The sequence below is a fragment of the Camelus bactrianus genome, unplaced genomic scaffold (genome assembly GCF_048773025.1).
Source record: "Camelus bactrianus isolate YW-2024 breed Bactrian camel unplaced genomic scaffold, ASM4877302v1 HiC_scaffold_33, whole genome shotgun sequence".
In the NCBI taxonomy this organism is placed as follows: domain Eukaryota; kingdom Metazoa; phylum Chordata; class Mammalia; order Artiodactyla; family Camelidae; genus Camelus; species Camelus bactrianus.
The window spans coordinates 3,166,408-3,186,526 of NW_027413948.1; the positions used below are offsets into that span (position 1 = coordinate 3,166,408).

The window sequence follows — 20,119 nt, forward strand, 5'->3', positions numbered from 1 at the left end:
GCTCAAATATATTACACTGTGTCACATTCTTTAAACAGGGAACATGACTGAGACCTTTTTGATGCCTCCGTGTCCTTTATGCCATCATCAGTTATTTGCCCTCACAGCATGACCAGTGATGATCTGGACCCCTTATGAAGTGCACTCAGATGGCAGAGCTTTTAAAGCTGTTTTATGAAGTTTGTAAGACTCTGTCTATGCCTCACACAGGCGGTCATCCATCACTTCTCACCGGTGTGGACGTACCACCTGAAATCACTCCTTTCTGCTTTTTAAAATCCCTTCATCTAATCCAGACTTTTCAACAGCAATGAATCAGCTCAACCACAGACAGTGAACATCTTTTCACCAAATGGACTCGAACAGCCCATCGGACTACCTGGAAGCCCTTTTCTTTTATTAAACCCACTTCTGTGTACTTCATCATTTTCTGATTGGTGGACTTGGCCGCTGACTGGCCTACTCAGAGAGCTCCCAGCCTCACATCCGGGGATGGGAGAGGGCCCTGCTCTTGGGAGAAATCAGTGAGGAAGGCGGACATCCTCCAGTCAGGACTGCACGTGTAGAAGTGCCAGAACGTGCTCAGAAATTATACCGTCAGCACCCCTGGGCTCCCACGGACTGGTTTCACATTAACAAAACTCACGAGACACTGATGCAAGAAAACCAGAAACTTAAATTATTAATGTAACAGAATATGTGAAATTATGAACCAGACTGAAATATCAGAGTTCAACCATGAGTACAGATTCTCCTCCACGGCCTAATCCCGGGCAGGCAGTAACATGGCAACCATGGACAGAAGCAGAGCAGGAAGGGTTTCTAGATTAACTCAATGGACTAAATTTCTGTTATACCAACAGATCTACTGCCTGGAAAACAATTAACGCTAATCACAGTGCACTCTTCGTGGACAGTGGCTGAGACACGACTGTGAGCACCTGTGTAACTCTCCTTTCCCTGTCCTTATTGGGCATACAGATGCACAGAGGTACAGAGATCCAGGGATGCAGATACCTATAAACACCCAAAGCCCATCCCTGGGAGCCTCAAAACCAGACAGCCAGGGTTTAAATACCAGCTCTGCCACTTACTAGCTCTGTGACCTTGGCCAACTTACCCTCTGTGTGCCTCAGTTTCCACACTGTAAAACTGGGATAAAAATCAAACATTCCTTACTCGATTGTTGAGAAGATTGAAGGATTCATTTCTGTAAAACTCTCAGAAAAGAATGTAGCACATTATTGGTGCTCAACAAATGTCAACTTAATATTAAAGTGATTTACAAGTCTCCTTTCTAATTATCTTCTGTGTTTCCTGGCTAGACTAAGTCCCAAAGAAAATCCTTATTTCTCCTTTTATAAACTCTTGGGGAGCACCCTTCTGTTCCATACCACCACCTGTTTAAACTGAGGGAGGGGATGCCTCCTCCCCACTCCTCTTGGCCACGGAGAGTGCTTCTCCACACCACAGAACCATGGCCCACAGCTAGCCTTTATCACACTAACAGAGTGAGGTGTGAGTCCGGAGAGACAAGCAGGGTATGTGAAACCGTTCCTTTCCTTCCAGTGCTGGCCACACTTGCGAAGCACCCGGGTTGCTCAGCTCCATGGCAGGACAGCCCTGTGCATGATGGGGCAGGTCCTCTCAAGGGAAGGCTCGCTGTGGCCCAGTGTTACCTGGGACAGGGTGAGTCTCTACTTCTGGGACACAGTATAATGACACGCATTTTCCCACAGCCCTGAAGTTCATGGAGAACGTGGCTTCATCAGTAAAAATGAAGACATATATCGCCTGCTTACTCTTTTCTTTCATCTCTCAGTTGGCTGCTGGAGACAACATGTGTATAAGTATTTGATCCCATTAAGCCCCAACATATTTGAAGTAACAAAAAATTCTGTGGCTTAACGTTGGTTCAGGGCGACTGTGTAAAAGTTCTGACTTTGCTGATGCTAAATTATGGGTATAGGAACTATCGAACCTCCTCAAATATCTTTCATCATAAAATCAGCTTTCCTTATTTTCCTGTTTCTTAGTAATTGCCAAAGACTATCAAAAGATGGCTTCTCACAAAAATGTAGCTAAAGTTTATGAGCCCTCTTGACATACCCACTGTGGTAAACACTTTACATAATTTCTAATTCTCACAATTCTACAAAGCAGATATGAGCATCCCCATCTCACAGACGAGGTAAATCTCAGAACGAACTGACTTAGGCTCACGTGGCTCAGTGACAGCGTGTGCACGCAAACCCAAGTCAAAAAACTACACCCCTTCCTATATGTACCAAATCTCCTACCACTAATTAACACACAGCAGCGGGGTCAATACTCAGGGAACCCAGTACAATGTTCAGCTTTAAGGTGCTCCAGAGGCCGCTTCTAGCTGTTTTAAAAATTCCCGGCTCACTGGTTTCTAGCACTGGAAGAAAAGTCCGATTTTGCCATTGTTTGCACAGCAAGTCTGAGATGCTCACAGCGAGATGACAGAATAAAACTAAGATATAAGCAGAACAATTTTTACAGGTAGACAGACATAATGTAGACTGTGCTATTCTGAAGCATTAAGCAAAGAAATCAAAATAAAATAACGTTGTTTAAGCTTTCTTTAACAAATAGGAAAATTCAGAAGGTAAGACGGTGCAACATCTCCACCTGTGGCTAAAAAGACCTTCCAGGTTGCCGGGAAACATGCAACACAAAATTGCCTGTAGGATCAGAAACGAGAATCAGATAACTAAAAGCTTCTGTAGCACATACTTCACTTTGTTTCAGGGTAAGGGAGGGGTATTCAATATTTAATCTGATATTGCTAATACTCCTGAATATAAACAAAAGACATAGGCTTATGGAAACTCATCTTAGAGGAGGAAAGAAACCAGTCCAGCCTCTTCAGTTTATAGGAGGGGAGACTGGGACCTGGGATATGTCCTCCTGGCAATCGGCAGCAAAGCTCTCCTAGGCCTCATGTCTTGCACTGTAGCAAATACCAACAGATCTTTACTAGGCCTATATTCATAAAAGTAACGTCTGTATTTTTCCAACAGTAGGTAATCTAATTATCTTGCAAAATACTTCTCAAAGAGCCAGGAAATCTTAAAAGTTTGTTGAAATACAAAAACATTTATTTACATATTAAAACAGCATGAGATTTATTCTATTAAAAAAGTTACATGTCAAATCAATGTTTTGATATTTTAAACCTGTTAAAAGTGCAAGAAAAAAAATCAAAATTTTCTTTAATCACAAAAGAGAGAAGATTATTCCCTGAAAATGATAAATGTGGATTTTTTTAAACTTAATGGATCTGGTCAGAATCCACGAATTTAAATGTGTGAGTGGATGTTACACGGTAACATGAATTCTGAGTTGTAACAATACACATTCTGTGTAAATAATCTTCAATGTCGTCTGCTTAAGGCAATTTAAATAATCCCTGTCTCAATAGAATGATACAGATTTCATTAAAACTTAATAGTGTACTAAAAAAATAAATGAATCCTTGTTACTTTAAGCCATATTCATATATATCATTTATATACATATTGAATATGCATCAGAAATAAGCCACGCCCTTTAGTATTCAGAGTTGATCCTTCTAAAATACCTGTGATTGTGACAGCACATTTTTATTAAGCACCTTTTGGGTGCTTTGTATACAAGGCGTCTAAATCTCACAGACAAGAAAAACGATATTACTCAAATTTCACAAATGAGGAAATGTACTTAAGCCATAAAAACAACTTACCTATTCATCATCAGGAAAGAAAAGAGTAATGATTTTACTTACAATATTCACTGACAATCTTTTCTTCCATACAAAGACTACATAAAACCAATTCAGTCTTTCTAAGTATTTCTGTCAATAAGGGCCACTAGAGAAAAGCAAGTAACATCACTAGCAATGGTTGGACTTTCAAAGCCCACTTCTCTTTTGCACTATAATTATTTTTAATGTTTTGTTTGTAGTGCTCACAGAGCACTAAAATTAAAAAAAAAATTAACTTTTTAAGTCATTACATGAGAATAAAAGTTTTGTAAAAATGTACAATTTTAATTTATGCCACTCTGTCTCACATTCTCACTGGTGTCTCTCCTTTGAAGTCCTCATCAGGCTGAGATCACTAAAATTGGCCATTTATGGAGTCACAGGAGTTCGGGAATCCACTCAACGGGAGGCTGATTAGAAGAGCAATTAAAAATGCATTCTGTGCAGCCAGGGTTCCAGCACAGAGCTAGCCACTGCCAGCTGTGTGTAATTTGGGACAAGGTGCTCCATCTCTCAATCCCTCAGCTGCAAAAAAGGAGACACTGATACCTACCCTCAAACACCTGCTATGAAGTAAAACATGAGGAAAGCATTTTAGCCTTAGGCAGGTGTCCATTCAGAGCGAGTTTGGTCATTATGATGATGAGGATGGGTGTTAATAAATTAAGCTAGACCAGAAAGTAGAAATCACCATAAAGGAGAAACATTTAAAACAATGAGCATTTTCTTTTGGATGGATTGCAGAATATTCTATTGATTTTTTTAATAAACCAAGATTTGTCCATTAATAATAGATATACAGGTTCATGGACAAGTCTCCAGAAAAAGAATTAGAGGCCTCTAACCTCTGAATACTAAGAAAGTAAAGTTTAAAAAGAATTCTGGGGGAGATTATACCTCATTTGGGAGAGTATGTGCTTAGCATGTATGCGGCCCTCAGTTCAGTCCCCAGTAACTCCATTTAAAAACTCTTTTTTTTAAGAAATAGAGAATTAAAGCAAACAGATGGAGGAATGCAGAATTTTTTTAGAGACTCAACTCAGACTTCTGATGGGGAATAAAACATCCATTTCTCAGAGGAAATCTTGAAAACTATGTAAACTGGATCTGAGATGTCTAGTCTTTTAACATTATTGAAGAATTCATATTACCAAGTCTTAAAACTACCTGAAACCCACAGTGGTGATAGTGATCATAACAGCTGCCAACACGGATGGAGCTCCGGCTAGGACTGCTCTGTTCTGACATCACTGCCCCTGAGGCCTCACCAGGCTGAGAGCACTAACTTCGGACATTCATGAGCATCTCGTGTAAGTCCTCAATTTGTGCTTCTCACTCCCCCCTCACCAGGCCCTCTGAGGGAAGCACTGTTATCATCTTCCCCACCCGCAGTTAAGGCCACTAAGGCACAGAGACTAAACCCGATCCAGGTCACACTGGCATTAAAGGACGTGTGTATTTCTGCTGTTTTACTTTTTACAAAGGAATCTGAGATATCAATTCAAGGGAGACTTTTAAATAATCAAGTCTGTCTGGTCTCCACCTCAAAAAGCACATAATATAGATTCCTGATGTAGGATGAGGCTGCCGCCACAAACTGACCCAGTTTGAAATTAATATCCAAGATGAAGCAGCGAATACACGTAAATATTCACGATTGTCAACTCTACTCACGGGTTTGGGCCCTTCACTGCCTGAACGGCGGTGAAATCCCTACCCCTCTCAGGGAGGGAAGAGCGGCTCTTCCAGGTCGCACCCAGGCTTCACGGGCTGTTTCCCCTCACAGACTGTCGTCAACGATTAAAAAGCTCTCAAGAATTTTACACCATGCAAAACTGAAAGACATTTCTGCAGATGGAGCACTTTCTCAGGCTTAAACAATTTTTGCCTACACTCAGCATGGGGGAGAAAAGAAACATGACTCTGCAAAGTCTCTGAGCCTCACCACTCACAGGAGTAGAACAGCCTCAGCACAAGATGACTGTTCACATTGCAGGGTGAGAACAAAATAAAGCCGCCCCAACCACAGGCACTCCCAGAGACAGCGCTCAGCAGTCTTCTGCACACTCACGTTTGTGCAGCCCTCACCACCATCTATTTCCAGAACACTCCATCATCCCAGAAGAAACCCCCTGTCACTATCAGTCATTCCCTAATCCCCCTCCACCCAGCCCCTTGCAACCATCACCTGCTCTCTGCCTCTGCATTTGCCTATTCTGCGCATTTCAGATCACTGAAGTCAACAATATGTGGCCGTTTATGTCTGGTTCCTTTCACTTAACGTGCTATTATCAAGGCTTTTCCATGTTGAAGTGGTATCAGCATCTCTCTCTTTTTTTTTTTTTTTGAAAACGTTAGTTTATTAAAAGGTGGTAAGTACTATCAAAAAGAGTAAAGTGGAGCATAAGGAGTGGGGATTCAAAGGGAAAATGGTGGGTTGAGCAGTCAGGGTGGACTTCCCAGAACAGGTGGCCTTTTTCATCTTCCCCTTTATTTTTTTTCCTTTTTATTCACCCTTACGTATGAATAATGGAGATACTACATTCAGTTCATCCATTCAGCAGCTATGTATGGACGACATCCAGAAGAATGAGTGTAAGAGGTGACTAGCAGGGATGGCATTTAAGCAAAGGGCAAGATGTGCTTTAAAATAAAAAGCCAACAAACAGAGGCACAAGGAAATTCAGTCCGTTTCTGAGCAAAGTGCATGCTTGCTTCGGCAGGACTACCGTGCAGGGCTGGGGAGGATATTGGCAGGAATCACGGGGAGGGAGTCACCTAAGAAGACTCCCCACCGAAATCAGCTCAGCCAATTCTCCTCCCTCATGTTTCTAGGCTTCTCTTATTTCATGTAATAGCATTTTAACTACACATCTGATCATGTGCATCAGACCAACTTACCTTGAAGCCACAGAAAATCATTCACTGACCGGAGCAGATCCAGGACAAAACTGTGATGGACCAGGGAGTACTGCAGCATCCCAGCCTGCAGGCACAAACCCCACATGTGCCTTGGTGATGTCCAGAAAATAAAATGCATGGAAATATTTCACTGTTGGTGCACAACATCTGCCCCCAAATTGCCCCAAAATCATGCTGGTAAAGCACTACTCAACCCTCTCACTACAAAAAAAAAAAAAAAAAATGCTAAGAAGGCAAATTTAGGCTCTGCCATTGAAAACCAGCAACCATCAATGCCAGTATCTGAGCTGGAATGCTCCTGACTTCAAAAACCACTGCGGACTTATTTTTCAAACGGGAAAGCATATATGTATTCCACGTAGATGATATTACAGTAGGATTTTTATTTTCGAAACTTCCAGTTCAACATTAGCACAAGAAAGATTATGTTTCAGCTTTTAAAAAACTCAATTATCTTCCACTTTCTTAATTTTGAACCTATTATTATTTTATAAATGGAGCAATGCTTCATATTATAAACCAAGTGTTTGGCTTCTGCAAACAAAACCTTTATGACCTCACTATTTCAGAGCAAACTTTAATGATGTTTTGAGAGGTGGGGCCTGGGGCGCTCACTAACAGCCCTTTAAATACTGACAAGGATGTGCTATTAAGTAATGCAAAGGCACTAAGTCCACATTAACTAGGAAACCAAAGAAACTACACCAAAGCCTTACTTTATGATTTTTAAATATTCCTATTGTTTGAATATTAAAGTTCTTAAAAGATATGATTTTTTTGAGAAAGACAACAGCTGTATTAAATTTCCTCTCACCAAGAAAGCAATCTTTATCAAGAGTAAAAACCCCTATGGAAATTCAAAAGACAGGACGTTTCTAGCTAAGTGAACATGCAGATCTGAACACAAACATAAATCCTATCAGATCTCACTCGAACCAGCTCAACAAAGTCCTGGGCTACCCTGGAACTTAGCTCTTCTCTTCCAAATGTTGGCTGAGCTAACATCATCACACAAGGCAGGGAAGAAGAGAAGAGGAAAGTCCACCTGGCGGCCTCCATCTGTTTTCTTCAAGCCAAAAGGCGCCGCAAGGGCGGCCCAGCTAACAAGCCCTCCCCATAAGGAAATCCGGCATCCACACTGCCCCTGCCGTCCCCAAGCAGCCCCGATGCCCCTCTCCCACTTGTGGCCTCCCAGCCTGTGAATGGTCTTCTAATGTCACTCCCCAGTTGGTGGCACCCTCCCCCTCTTCCCCGCTACACACAAACAAACACACACACACACACACACACACACACACGCGCGCGGAGCCAAGGCAGCCTTCCCAAAGCATAAATTTGATTACATCACCCCACTTCAAACCCTTCAGAGGCTCCCTGGTAGAGTTCTAGCCCCACCCCCGACCCTGCTCACACAGCCTCACCTCAGTACCCAGGTCCCCAGTGACCTCAGTGGACCCCTGACCTGCTCCTACTTCCCACTTGCCTCCAGGCTCATTTTGACTGTTTCTCAAGGAAGCCTTCCCTCCCTCCAACCTCCGCAATTTGTTCCTCTGTTCCTAGAACATTCTAGGCTAAGTCAACTTCTGACACTGCTAAGCTCCCAAGGAGCATTTTGCTTACTAATGTGGGTCCAACCTCTCTCCCCTAGACACTCAGAAGTGTGTGTGTTATGAATAAATGAATGATGGGGTGGGTCTCAAAGGGACAGCCAGACCTGCTCTTGCCCGTCCCGACCTTTCTTACTGTAGAATATCAGAAGCAAAACCAGAAGTACCTTTCCTGAGGGTCACTTCCTTCTGACACCCTTCATTGCCTCCTGTGTCAGTTCTAGTAAAACCCAAGCTCTTCGAAAGCCCTCCACCCCAGGCCCTCTCCAGTGTCCTCCCCAGCAGGGGCACCCACAACCCTGGACCACACATGGCACTCTCCCCGATTCCCCACCGCACAAGCCTCCAGGCCTCTACCCGGGCTGCTCTGCCACATGAGCCACAGTCTTCATGCTTTCTACTGGCTGACCCTTACTCTGTCTTCACAACTGAATGTAGAGCCCATTTCTTCCAGGAAGTCCTCTCTGATAATATCCATTAGATCTTGGCATGTCTCCCTCTGTAGCAGCACTGCATGGTGACCAACTGGGTGTTTGCTTGCTCCTTTGGGACCACGACCTATTGGTGGCCACGTGGGAAGGAGTGAGAGATTACAAGAGGGGTGGGAGAAGCAAAAAGCAAAAATCACAGCTGAAGTCCCAAATTCAAGGATTCTTTCTCAGAAAAAGAATAAAATATTTCACACGAGTACAATTTGGCTACTATTTTTGTGGCTTGCGGAAAGCAAGGGCTTGGTGTTCTAGTCCAAAACCCGGGTTACATGCAAAGAAATGTATATATTCATATCCAAAGGAAACCAGAGCTGCTCAACAACAGTTTGCAGTCAGAATTGAAAGGAATTTTGATAAAGGCAATCTCTCTCTCTCTCTTCTTTCTTTTCTGGCATCATATAATTTTAGAAGTATTTGCATGACTAAGAGATGGCTACAGCCCGTGATTCTGCACTGGAGAGTTTGGGCTGAGGAAGCCCAGATTGCATTCACTGTGTAAATGCAATCACACCAACAAACTGACAAGCGCCCTTGTGGAGGAGCTGATGTTCCAAAGCAGGCAAACATATGCAGTAAGAAAACTCTAAATAAAAAGTAAGAAATTCAATGTTCTGTACTCAATTTCATTAGCTATATGGGCCATTACCTGATAGTATATCTTGTCTAATGAAACCCAAAAATAAATTGTGAACGTTGATTTTCTTCATCTGACTATTTTATGCTAAATTTGGATATCAAACCCACAATCCATACGGACAGCTCAGGCCTATGCTGCACCACAGCTACATCCCGTAGAAGAAAGTCTATCAAGGGAGAATTGGAAAGTTTCCCTTCAGAAGCTGCTAAGTCTGGTTTTGCACCTGTACATCATTTGCAACCACTTCATCGTCAAATGAGTAAGACCTTACCTCTGTGGGGCGTAAAGCACTGCGGTGCTTCTGAACAATCAAAGAACACTGAGCTTTGTGAATCAGTCCTGAGGCATTTAAATCGTACTTTTTCTGAAAGGCCCCAAAACAGACCCACTTCACCATTTCACGTACAACAGTGAGGTACAGGAATTAGTAGAGAAAACACGCCCTTGAAGTCTGACAAGACCCTGCTTGAATCCTGTTACAGCATTTACTACCCTCTAAACGGGCCAATAACTTAACCCCTCTGAGAAGGCTTGCCAATCCGCAAAAGGGGGCTGCCACCGACCACCTGGGAAGCATGGATGTGAATGCAACATGCAAGTAGGGCGGCCGACTGGTACCTGACACGGGGCCTGGCTAGTTTCCCTCCGCTGCCCTTGTCCCCCTTTAAACTTGTGCAGTTTACCCGGTACCAAATGCCCGGAAAAGACTGCACGAATATTCTGTGTATCCCGGGATACATGCCTTACCCTTAGGAGGCCAGAAAAACAACTGCCTCCTCCCCAGTCACTATCAATGTTCTTAAGAGTCTGAATTTTTTTAACCTCTATTTTGCAGGGAGACTATTCCAGAATTTTTCAAGCACCATTCTCCAGGTTGGCTCCTCTCCCAGAGCCCATCCCTTCTCACCTCAGATACTCTGTCTGCCTTCTGTTCATTGGAAAGCGAGTCAGGAAGAGCGGGGACTCCCTAGGCCTTCTTCCCTCCCTGATATGTTAGTGTGACTACCTTCAACCCACGCCCCACTCCAACTCCAGCTTCTGAGGAGTCTACCCTCCCGGACCCTGCAGACTCTGCAACTTCCCAAGACACACACGTGGCCACGACCCTCCCTTCAGATTTCTTCCTGGCTGGCCCTGCCCACCCCCCGGCCCCTTAAAGATAAATGGCATTAGTCTGAATATCGCAAACGCCGCAGACTGACACACCAAAGCTGCATGGTCTGGGCTTTCCTCCAACCCAGGCACAGCCCTGCCCCCCCTCAGCCTCAGTCTGCAGCTCTCAAGATGATCTAATTCACATGCGCGGCTGTGAACACCAACTAAGAATGACGACTCCCAACGTGTATCTCTAGTCCGGCTCCTTCAACTCAGCCCCAGGCTCATAGACCCGAGTGCCTCTATGAAGTCCAAACTTGGACGAAAAATGGCATCTTAAAAATGCCTCATGTCCACCATTTACTCTGGAATTCAATTTCTGAAAGGTACCTCCCATGCTCCCCATTTTAGTAACAGACCCAGCACTCACCTAGGTGTTTGAGGTCACATTCAATTTCCCCTGTTCCCTCCCTCCAGCCCTGGCCTGGAATATTAGTCCTGTCATTTCCGTCGCTAAGCCCATCTCAAGTCTGGTTCTGCAGGGACCACGGCCGGATCCCCACAAGCTCACAGCAAGGTGCACTGAGTCACAGTCCTCCGAAGGGTGCTCCCTGGAGGGGGAGGCATCTCCTGCCGCCGGTCACCTCAGAAGGCACTGGATTCTCACAAAGGAGGCCCTGGAGAAGGGACTCAAATTTCTCCCGTGATCTGAGCTTTGAAGGTCCCGAGGTCTGGTGGAGCTCCTATTAGCAGACACACTTGCCACTGAGCAGATGAGGATGGAGGAGCCCAAGCAAGGCTGTCCTCACTCCGACCCCTGGGTGCTCGGGAGCCAAGGGGAAAGGCCTGTGTCCAGGGCACAGCCCACCAATCACAGATCCCAGCCTGCATTTGCCAACCCGGACAGCCTAGACTCCTTCTACTTGCAAGACTTACTTCTGTTCTGTTCCCCCCGAGAATGTGATGGACTCTTTCAGAATATCTAGCCTGTATCAAGCGAGACCAAGTCAGTGAAGGATGAAGTGTCCACATTTGGACTAGAGCATGAAAGGAGAAGCAAGGCCTCATGATCAGCATGATGGTGGTGGCCAAACCCTTCCCCTGGGTGAGATGAACAAGGGTGGGGGTGACAATCCAAGGTCTTAGATTGGCCAAAGCATCTTCCTTCATGGCTGACTGGGGGTTGGAGACTCACTACCGCAAACTAACGACACGGCCGTCAGTGGGGGACGTCAGCTGCAACAAACATGGAGTCAGCTCTTTAATGCCAACATGGGTTAAAAGTAAAGGCCGGTGCAGGGAGGCCTGCACGGCTGCTGAGGCAAACCACAGACCCGGATCTGAATGCCCACTGGCTGGAGCAGAGAGGAAGCTACGGTCCCTTTAACAGTCCCTGTGTCCACCAGATCCATGTAAGCCAGCTACTTAGGAGAAGTAAATGTTGTCCTGATACTCAGAAAAACCAGCCTCGTAAAGGGAACAAAAGAGTGGCATGGATTTTAGACCCACTTCTGCCCCTTTATGAAGGCAAAATAAAGTAAATGGCACGGGGAAGTTGAATGCAAAAAAAAAAAAAATTATATAACCAAACGGTGACTGATTCCTCCAACATTGTCCCCTGCAGCTGCTCACCCCCAAGCCTGCCACTTCCTCACCAGTGACCGCCGGTCAGGAAGAGCCGTCACGCACGTCACACAGAGACAGCCAGGAACCGCGTGCTGAGCACGTTTGTGTAAAAGCAGGAATCGAGCAAGATGCTGCAGACTTTGACTTGACAAGTTTAAATACTCCATGAAAAGAATCCCTCAACAGCCGCCTAAATCAATTCGCATCTCACTTCTTCAAAACAATTAAACTAATTGAATAAGGGTGCATTTGTCACCAAATATAAGGAGGACCAAACAGGTTCCTCAAAACAAAGATTTTAACAGATATCAAACACCAGTGGGTGATGTGCTAACAAAGCAAATATTCCAAAAAATTAGAAAATAGCAAGATGACTAGGATAATGCATGGATCAAGGCACCTGAAAAGTTTCTGCTTTTTAAAGCGATGGAGACAGCACGGAGGGCGATCTAGCTATTTCCAATGCAGGATATGCACAGCCACCTTTTCAGACGCAACTGCGCGGTACAAGAGAAAAAGGAATAAAGAAAAAGGAAAGGAGGAAGAAGCGAAAATTAGAAACACACAAGAACAAAAATGACTTTGACAGCATGTACAAGAATTTACGTGAGTGTGTGAGGCCAGGGACGCGGGGACGGTGAGACCCACCCTCACCTCCTTCTCCAGGGAAGGCAGGGGCCTGAGGGGAGCGACGCTGCTTGGGGACCCCAACGTGGTCAGCGCCCCTAAACAAAACTCCACATACATGCGTCTAGGCAGCTTTTAAGCCACAAAATGTGGTCGCATTACAAGCTGGACAGTTTTATGCACTTCCAACGAGAGTAGCAGGAAAGAATTAGTCTCTGCTCCTGCACCAAAGCATTGTTTTAAAAATTAATGACTGTGGAATAGTAAAAGCAACAATGGAGTAAAAGTGACTGGAGGAGAACGTGCTTGACCCGAGCTCACTGGCCGCGTTATCTCACTGACGTTCAGATGCTGGCTGAGCCCTTATGGTACCAAAACAGACAGATCCACCAGGAGGGAGTTTAATGCGCTGCTGTATTTTGATGCCGAGAGCCATGCCTGGTACACGAGGTTCTGGGTAAACAATGGTGACAGTGTCAACACTATGGGCTAAGCACACATCCAGCTACTCCGCCAAATCCCAAGGGCAGACTTCAAAAGGCAAATACAAGCTGGAATTCTCTGGTGGGTCTGCAGACTCAGAACCAAGCAGTTGCTGAGCAAAAATGTCACCAGTGCCTCCTATGACAAAAGAGGAGGCACTGGCCATGGGGCTTGGGCAGGGCTCCAGGCTTCCACTGCTCACCCACCAGTCTGTCCTGGGGGAGAACATGGTCCCTGCTTACGTTGCACTGATGCACCTACCTTGACTAACGCCTGGGGGCTCAGCAGGAGGTGACATGTGAGGTGAACGGAGCCAGCCTCGGTGTAGCCCGGTGATGGCAGCTGTGCCCACAGCAATGCCCAGGCACCTAAACCTGCCACCTCATCCCCAAGGAGCAGAAGGGGTTGCGGACGTGTAGATCACAGGGCCCTGCGAGGACAAATAAAGATCATGGCAACTACATGTCTCACCCCTTACTAAAGTCATAGAGGTATGTCCGGGAGGAACAGAAAATTCATCCAGAGCCCGCCAGGCACCACACGCAGGTGGGACTCGGGCCCCCTGTGCCTCTCACTCACAGGGCTGGTCTGGACTTTCTTTTTATCAATTCTCTGGCATCTTCTCCTCCAACTTACCAACAACCAGAAAGTAGGATTTGATCTTAGGTAAGTTCAAGAATCACAGAGCACTGCCTCCACAGCGGGCCTGTGCCAGGTCCTCCGACCGTCACATGTGGTACCGCCATGAGCACCCTCCAGACTCAAGGCCCGAGGCCGTAGGCCGTGGGGGCACAGCTTCCCTCAATCTCCCCAGCAAAGGGGGACCACCTCTGGGCAAAGGCATCTCACCTCTTCTGCCCGAGGGAAAGCATGATAGATACACGGGGAAACAGAGCATAAGGTGGGGAGGTAGTAAGCCCAGGAGAGCTCGTCTGCACTTCCAAGGCAAAAGTGGGGCCGTTGACTTAATCACAGGGACAAAGTGAGGATGAATCTTTCCCTGCTTTGTCTCATACTCCGTGATACACCTTTCCCTGCATAAGGAGTTCAACCGGAATTCCCTGGAGGTGTTTCTGATGTCCTAACTTGGCATGCTGGCTGTCGGGGAGGAAGAGAGGGCCTGAACCCAGCAGGTGCTGGGCCTGGGAGCCAGGAGACACCGGCTCCAAACACAGCTCAACCAGCATCTCGTTCTGCCTCTCGGGATTCAGCATCTCATTTATAAGCAAAGGGATGAGACTGTCCCAGGACAGGCTGCCTAACAAAATTGAAATGAGAGCCATGTAAAGAAAGCTTCCCAGTTGCCACATTTAAAACGGTAAACAAAGAAACAATCAAACAAACAAACAAACAGATACTAGAAACTAATTTTAAGAACAGATCTTACTTAATCTGCTGTATGTAAAATACTATCATTTTGACATGTAATCAATATATGAATGTAACAAGATAGTTTACATACTTTTTACTAGACAAGTCTCAGCGTCTGATGTGCATTTGACCTACAGCACATCTCAGCCCAGACCAGCCTCTTCTCCAGCGATCATAGCATAAGTGGCTGTGGCTACTCTATTGGACAGCAACTCCAGGGGTCCCACCAGGGGTCTTGGCTGAAAAGCGGGAGGAAGTCTCCACACTGACCCTAAAAGGATCTCTCTGAAACAAAGGCAGATTCACTTTTAAATGTCTGTAAACCGTCGGGCTGCACCTCCCTCTGCCCTTGGCTACAAGACAGGCCTCTTCCTTGCTGATCCCTTCCTGGATGTAGGGAAGGAACCCGGCACACAGCTAGGGTGGCCGGGCCTACAGGTAGACTTACCTGTTGTCTGTGTCCAGTCCCATGAAGTCCTCCTTCTCAAACAAGGTGCAGAGGAGGGGGATCCTTTCCCCAGACTTGTCAGGGTCCCATCCAGCCACTTGGACTTGAGCAAGATTGACAGTGACTCAGTGAAGTCCTCGATCCTCTTCTCCACCACCCGGCAGTCCTCGTAGTTTGAAGGCCACGTTGGTGCGTGGCTGCTCGGCTACCTCCCCATGCAGCACAAAGACAAAGAGCTGAGAGTCATCAAGCGTGGTGCCATACAGCTCCTCTGCACATGGAGCTTCTCGAAGGCCTTGGCAGAGAGGCAGTCGGTAATGGTGACAAGGCCCACGACCGTGCGGTGGGTCTGGAAGTCACTCCACGCATTCTCGAACGCACAGTGGTGCCTGTAGTGGATACAGAGTGCCCACTGGGAGCCGCACGGGCTGATCTGGCTCACCAAGGAGATTCGTTTATAGATGCAAAAGAAATTGTCCTCTGAAATGATCCCCACGGGTTGGACGACCACGGGGAGAGTCTCGTATTCCTCAGCACACTGCACGTAGTCAGGGATACTCATGTTGCAGGCCCTGCCGAGAGGGGAGAGGAGATCAAGGTAAATATTGTGCTGAGGGCTGCGGGCGCCTCTGAGTTGCGGTGACCTGGTGTGTACCAGCCAGAAGGCAAGGGAAGCACAAGCAAACCCGGGGGTACAGTTTGTCCTCAGAGTCTGTACATGGCTACCGTAGCTCGGATCACATTACCCAGCTTTTGGTCTAGGCTTCCTGCCCCTGCATAGAAGGGTCATTTCTTGTTTTCTGTTTCCAAGCACCTAGCAAGACCCTGATGCAAAGTCAGTGCTCAACACTGCGGAATAAAGAAATGAACAAAGGAAATGCTTTCCCCACCCCCCTTCAGCAGATTATAAAGAAAAGAACCGCAGTAGGATCAAAAGATCTGGATTTCAACACCAATTTATTTGAACTCCTAAACTGCAGAATAATGGATAAGAAAACTTGCCTTGGGGAAGAGGGTACAGCTCAGTGGTAGAGCACATACATATCATGTACGAGGTCCTGGGTTCAATCCCCAGTACCTCATTTTAAAAAATGAAACAAATGAATAATCCTAATTACCCTTCTAAAAAAATATTTTTTAATTCAAAATTCAAAAAACACCTTGCAATTGACACAACATTGTAAACTTGACTATACTTCAATTTAAAAAAAAATTCTTGCCTTACAAGAATATATCTGGATTATGGAAATTTGCAAATATAAAATGCCTAGGGTACCACCTGCATAAAGAGGGGGGACTGTTCAAATTTACTATCCCTCCTTTATGAGCTATATTTCCTTTGGGGGGTGTTATAAACTCTCAGAGCTAATTTTCTCAGATTAGAAAAACAAAACAATACTTGATTCTCAGTACTGCTGAAGAATCAGATAAGCCTGTGAAAGCATCTGACCCACAGAGGTTACTCAATAAATGTTTGTTCAATGAATGAATAAACAAGCAAAGTGAATGCTGCTCCCTGCCACAGAACATCATAATGGTACTTCCTGGAAATCCCAAGCCCACGTTACACCCGACTACACACTAAACATGTGGGTGACCTGGGCAGGCCTGTGTGTTTCTCTAAGCCCCAGTTTAATGATAGATAGAAATGAGGGCAATAACACAAACCTCAAAGGGTTAGTGAGTCAGTAATGAATTGTACCCCAACTATGCAAGATGGAACCATTAAGGAAAATTGGGCAAAGGTTCCATAGGCCCTCCGTATATTATCTCCTACAAGTACAGGGGAACCTACATTACATCTCAAAATAAAAAGTCTAATATTTTAAAGAGGCTATTGAGGTTAAATGAGCTCATTGTCTCAAATAAGGAACACACAGTACAAGTACAACAATGCTTAGCCCATGAGATACACTCAGTTAACATTCCCACTGAACCCACTGGTCCCTCCAACTTCAGAGCATGAGGATGGGTCCTCTTGGCCAAAGGCCACTGCACCTGAAGCTAACAAAGCTAATGGTCCCCACTTACAAGAGCCCCTGTCAACACCCTTGTTCTAATTTTCTATTTGTAATATTTTTTTTTATTTAATAGAAACCCCCAATTGCATAGCCTTCAGGTCACCAAAACCTGACCACAGAGATCATGATGGCAGCCCTCCTTGTTGAAACAATAAAATGAAAAGCCATTTCCACAAGACCTCTGTGTAAATCTACTAGGGAACTTCATCTTGGACAGAGGAAGAGGACTGGGGAGGAGGTGGCAATCTGGGGGCACAGAGAACTATGGGCCACCTGTCCCACGATGGACTTTAGACTCAACCCTCACCCTCCAGGTAATTCAAAATACACACCGACAGAGTGCTATGGACAAGATTTTTTTTTAAAGAAATCCCTGACTCCCTAGCAGGTCTTGTTTCTACTGAGACACAGATGGCTTATGTGTATAATGTTTCACAAAAGCCTTAAAATATTATCACCCCAACTTGACACATTAAGAAACTGAGGTAGAGAAGTTTATCATATTGTACAAGATTAGAGAGAGGCCACGTCAGACACCGTATTTAAACCCAAGCCCCTGTTCCAGGGCTCACACTAGAAATTGTGACATGCTGCCCCTTTCCTGCCCTCTCCCTGCAATAAATTTCTGAAGAGTATTTTCTGTGCCATCTGGAATCACAATAACTTCAATTTTCCACAAAGAGCTATGTCACTCCATGGAGGACATATCAAAATCTAAAGGGTTGGGATGGGAGGAGAGATTTGCATTTTCTGTTTCTCAAAGGAAACATGGCTTTAAAAGAAACTGAAAAGCACTTATCTAGTCTAAGCCCTCATTGTGCAGAGAAAGAAACAGAAGTTCAGAAGAGATGAGGAAAGGGCCTTATTAACAAATATTGCTTCAGCGCAGCATCATGCCAGCCCTGGGCACTGCTGGGGGAGGATCTGGGAGGCCCAGGAGAATGAGTGTTAGAAAAAGGAAAGAGAAGAAGCATACAAGGCCCTGTCTCTACACCACCATACCATGAAATTCCACCAAATTACCCAGTATGGGTGCAGCCAATATTAAGGTGGGCTAAACAGGTTATAGAAACCTGGAATTCTCAACCATAGTGCAAATTCCAACATTTACTCTGCTTTCTTCCCCAGTTCAAGCATCAACTCAGTGGGCACTCTGTTCCAGGGACTACACGAGGCCTGGAGTTCTCCCAAGTATAAATCTCTATTACGTGTGCAAACCACATAAAGCCCCACCAGAAGAAAAGTGCCCACAGATAAGATGGAATTCCTGAAGCTGAAAGCAGTCAACCAGCGTATGTTACTAGGAAAAATGATGCTGCTAGAAATGGACTCATGGACTTAGAAAGCAAACTGTGGTTAGCAGGCAGGAAAAGGGGGATTAACAGATACACATTAATAAATATAAAATAAATGACAAGGACCTACTATATAGCACAGGGAACTATATTCAATTTCTTGTAATGAATTGTGCTAAAAACAATCTAAAACATATTTATATACATATGCATATGTTTATAACTGAATCTCTGCTGTACACCTGAAACTAACATTGTAAATTGACTACACTTCATTAAAAATAATTTTAAAAAATAAGTACAAATAAAATCAACGCCATTAAGATAAAATAAAAGAACACTCTTATCCCGTTAGCCGTAGGTGGTGGAGAATTTTGGTTACAAACACCAAGTCCACTGGATCACTCCAGCACTGGCTGTCACTCTTTCTGACCATCAGACAGTCACTTGGCTACACTGAGGTTACTTTTCTTTTCTGTGAAAAGCTACAGTGACAACTAATGATGTATAGATCTCATCATTCACAAGCCCAACAATTAGTGAGGACTTCCCATGGGCCAGGCTCTGGAGAGATGAAAAGATAGGGTCCCAGATATATTCAAGGGTAGAAGAAGTTTATGCCATAAAGACAATTATTCTTCCTGTTTTGATAGACAGATTCAATGCAATTCTGATTAGAATTCCTACCAGACTTTTCATGGAATGTAACAAGTTAATTTATGGTCAGGAACAGCCAAGAAACTTCTTTAGAACCACCACTGGGAGGGGTAGATAGGTCATTCATTTCCACTGGTCTTTCTGAAGTGATGAAAACGTTCTGGAATAATAATGGTTGCACCACTGTGAATATGCTAAAAGCTGCTGAATTGTACCATTTAAATGGGTGGAATTCATGGTGTGTGAACAATATCACAATAAAGCTGTTATATGAAAAAATATTCCTTGACAAATATTTTTCCCTCTATACAACTAGTCTACCCCACAATTTAAGAAAAACAAAAAACCAAAACAAACTAAACTGTGCCAGGAGCTTTTTAGGACTGCAATGTCCCTGGGTCTCCAACGCCTCTGGTGGTGCTGTTCCTGTTAACACACTAGCTGGGCTGGGCTAGTTAGGGACTGTAACTATGTTTTTAAAATCGACGGTCACACGTTTCACCCTGGGAGAGGGAAGGAAGGAGCATGTCACAGCCTCATGCCTTCAGCTCATTTTTAACTGAACCAAGCCTTGCTTTCAACACTGTAATCCCTGGCACTATAAAAACACGTGACATCAACAAGCACCGCCATCATAACACCTGAAAGTGTTCAAGGTACTTACCTGGGGCAGAAACACTGAGGGGGGAGACGGAAACTCCCTCAGCACTGGCGCTCACTTTTCCAGACTCCATCAGGAGAAACTGGGCTTTACAGCTTGAGGCTCTAAGCCCGGGAAGCAGCGCGCATGCCGCTGAGCTGGTCCTCAGGGAGCTGGAAAGGGAGAGGAGGGCAGCCCCGGGGTCGCAGGGCAGGGAAAGCGGGGGTGGGGTCGCGGGCTGCAGCCCCGCTCTGAGGCCAAACCCAGCCCCATCCGCCAGCCCCCGATCGGGTCCACAGAACCCGCCCACCCGGGACACAGCCCTCCCAGGGGCAGGGACGAGCCTGCGGCCAAGTAGAGGAAGCCCGGGAGGAGAGGACTCGTGGGCGGGATAGGGGAAGGTGTCGCCAGCCGCGGACTGAGGGGAGCC

General features: G+C 45.4%; 2 long non-coding RNA genes across 2 annotated transcripts in view; both read right to left on the reverse strand.

The window, feature by feature from the left end:
- Nucleotides 1-13,658, reverse strand: part of LOC141576773 (uncharacterized) — a 29,576-nt gene extending 15,918 nt beyond the window's left edge. Inside the window, exon 1 of the long non-coding RNA XR_012505191.1 lies at nucleotides 13,519-13,658. This is a non-coding gene — a long non-coding RNA (uncharacterized LOC141576773). The remainder of the gene's footprint in view (nucleotides 1-13,518) is intronic.
- Nucleotides 13,659-19,718: 6,060 nt separating this feature from the next.
- LOC141576775 (uncharacterized) overlaps nucleotides 19,719-20,119 on the reverse strand; it is a 28,396-nt gene continuing 27,995 nt past the window's right edge. Inside the window, exon 3 of the long non-coding RNA XR_012505193.1 lies at nucleotides 19,719-19,862. This is a non-coding gene — a long non-coding RNA (uncharacterized LOC141576775). The remainder of the gene's footprint in view (nucleotides 19,863-20,119) is intronic.